Raw genomic sequence first — 3,286 nt, 5'->3', positions numbered from 1 at the left:
AGGGGCATGAAGCCCACCCTCGAGGGTGCTATTCCTGGACTCTCGTTTAGATCATGTTTTCTTGTCACTCAACTGGCGCAATTTCGGAAAAAGGTTTGGCAGCGGTTGCCAGCCCTCACCGCGTCTACTCGGTGATTTTAAAACTCGATCTAAAACAGGAGCCCTCGTCTAGCACCTCCGTCCGGTGTTGCTCGGGTATTGCATAAATTTATGCCATCGGCGCGAATCCCCCAACGAATGCCTACGCTTGGACCCTCTCTTAGATCACCTTCTTCGATCACTCGACCGACGCAACTACGGAAGAGACTTGGCAGCGGTTCCCATTCTACAGCGCGTCTGTTCAGCGATTTTGAAGTTGATCTAATGGCGAGCCCTTGTCTCTAGGCATGAGGTGGGTGCTTGGTGCTCTAGCAAAATTTTTTGCGTGCCTATCGCGGCTACAACGGGAGAGGTGGTTGCCACGAGCCTCTCCCGTGCCCCCCTCATTGATTCAATGCCGCTGTCAGGGCGGATGGATATGTCAGATTTTGAAACGGTGGACGGCAACATTGAATCAATTAGAGGGGCATGAAGCCCACCCTCGAGGGTGCTAGCCCACCCTCGAGGGTGCTATTCCTGGACTCTGCTTTAGATCATGTTTTCTTGTCACTCAGCTGGCACAATTTCAGAAAAAGGTTTGGCAGTGATTGCCAGCCCTCACCGCGTCTACTCGGTGATTTTAAAACTCGATCTAAAATGGGAGCCCTTGTCTAGCACCTCCATCCGGTGTTGCTTGGGTATTGCATAAATTTATGGCATCGGCGCGAATCCCCCAACGAATGCCTACGCTTGGACCCTCTCTTAGATCACCTTCTTCGATCACTCGACTGACGCAACTACGGAAGAGACTTGGCAGCGGTTGCCATTCTACAGCGCGTCTGTTCAGTGATTTCGAAGTTGATCTAATGGCGAGCCCTTGTCTCTAGCCATGAGGTGGGTGGTTGGCGCTCTAGAAAAATTTTTTGCGTGCCTATCGCGGCTACAATGGGAGAGGTGGTTGCCGCGAGCCTCTCCCGTGCCCCCCTCATTGATTCAACGCCGCTGTCAGGGCGGATGGATATGTCAGATTTTGAAACGGTGGACGCCGACGTTGAATCAATTAGAGGGGCATGAAGCCCACCCTCGAGGGTGCTATTCCTGGACTCTCCTTTAGATCATGTTTTCTTGTCACTCAGCTGGCGCAATTTCAGAAAAAGGTTTGGCCAGCGGTTGCCAGCCCTCACCGCGTCTACTTGGTGATTTTAAAACTCGATCTAAAATGGGAGCCCTCATTTAGCACCTCCGTCCGGTGTTGCTCGGGTATTGCATAAATTTATGCCATCGGCGCGAATCCCCCAACGAATGCCTACGCTTGGTCCCTCTCTTAGATCACCTTCTTCGATCACTCGACCGATGCAACTATGGAAGAGACTTGGCAGCGGTTGCCATTCTACAGCGCGTCTGTTCAGCGATTTCGAAGTTGATCTAATGGCGAGCCCTTGTCTCTAGCCATGAGGTGGGTGCTTGGGGCTCTAGCAAAATTTTTTGCGTGCCTATCGCGTAAAGCATGTTTTCTAGTCACTCAGCTGGCGCAATTTCAGGAAAAAGGTTTGGCAGCGGTTGCCAGCCCTCACCGCGTCTTCTTGGCGATTTTAAAACTCGATCTAAAACGGGAGCCCTCGTCTAGCGGCTCCGTGCCAACTTGATCGGCACAACATTGGGAAATGGTTTGACAGCGGTTGTCGTTCCAATGTGTCATCGGGGGATGCCTTGGAAAGTGGCCTTTCAAGGGCGAGCTCGCGTCTATCCCTTGGATTGTGCGTCGCGTCACAAGTGAATGGGGAGATCTCTCTGTGAACGGCGGCATGGTGATTGCAAGAGAAAATTGACTTAGTCGGAGCATTGGCCTCGGGCCATTGTGACGGCCTTGCAATTTCTCTTTAATTGCAACCTATGTTTGCGTAGTAGCAGAGTTTGCATGTAAGATGGGCCTTGTTCTTGAGATTTCCAGGAGATGACCTCCGAAACTTTTGGATTGGGCCCATTCAAGGTGAAACTCATCCAGCTGATCGGATGAAGCTCGATGTGCTTGTATCTATTCTGAGACGGTAATGATGGTCATTAATCTGTGGCGGTGAGTATTATCCCATTCAGTAATCGCAATGGCGGAGCTGGTGGGAAGTACTTGTCGCTTTGTTTTGATGGATATACCCTATATGTAGGTGTCTACACGGCTTGCAACACACTGCACATTTGGTGTTCGATTCTAAGATGCGCTTGTTGCTGAGTGTGTATGGAGTTGTATCTTTTAGCCAAGGGCTCCGTCTCATTGGCACGTTCTATCATTGCATTTTTATCCTGCCCGGATGGCAAGAAGGAAAGAGATGGTTTGGTTGCACGGGTGCATTGCTCGACATCCCTAATTTCACCAAGGGTCCACTCTCCACCCTAAGTTTTTTCTGATCGGTAGAGCCTTGGGATTGAGAGGGGGGCCGGCGAAAGGTTTGGTTGCCGCATAATTTATTCGCTAGTGCGTTCTCGGTGCATGTTCGCCTCTTCACTGTCTCATCCTACACAAGTGCATGGCACTGTCGTGACAGCCTTTGTGGTTCAAGCCAATAGAAGCGTAGAGTATTACCGATAACTTTTGTTTGGATGCGAAAAATCTCCATGCCCTGTCCTGCCCTGTGCGACGATCCGAACGGCTGCGGCTCGTGGGTTCTGCGGGAGATACTCTTCTTTAGCTCCCCCCTAAAGAGAGCATTCGGTGTTTGCATTGTGTGGACAAAAAGCCTAGGGCGTTTCATCTCTCTCTTCATATGCGAAATTCTGGGAGGGCTTGTCAAAGTATGGCCGTTTGTACGGGGTGCACCAAAAAGCGTGTAGGGGGCATATGCCTGGGAAATGGATGTCTCTGAGTGTCCTTACTCGGTCGCGTGCGCGGTGTACATCTTTGCATTATGACCCTGCTGCGAGCATTTGTGATGCGAGCATTTTGGGGGAATGGGTTTCGTACGAGATGTTCTTCTCAGGCTCCTGCGAACCAGAGCGCTCGTCTTTGCAATGCTCCGACAAGTGCAGGCCCAACGTGTCTGTCTAGGGGAAGAAATCACATGAATTCTTTTTGCCGAGATGTGGGTGCTCGCGGGTGGTTCCCTCGTGGTGCCAGTTCTTCGGTATGTGCATGTGCATGAGATTGAAGCTTGTCCGACAACACTAGTGTGAGTGTTCAGCCGTAGGAACTTTTCTGTACCTGCGCTGGCAGATC

Source organism: Cupressus sempervirens, chromosome 2 (genome assembly GCF_028749045.1).
Source record: "Cupressus sempervirens isolate cs-2001-9-10 chromosome 2, ASM2874904v1, whole genome shotgun sequence".
In the NCBI taxonomy this organism is placed as follows: domain Eukaryota; kingdom Viridiplantae; phylum Streptophyta; class Pinopsida; order Cupressales; family Cupressaceae; genus Cupressus; species Cupressus sempervirens.
The sequence above is the reverse complement of the archived record's forward strand: the minus strand, read 5'-3'. Positions refer to the sequence as shown.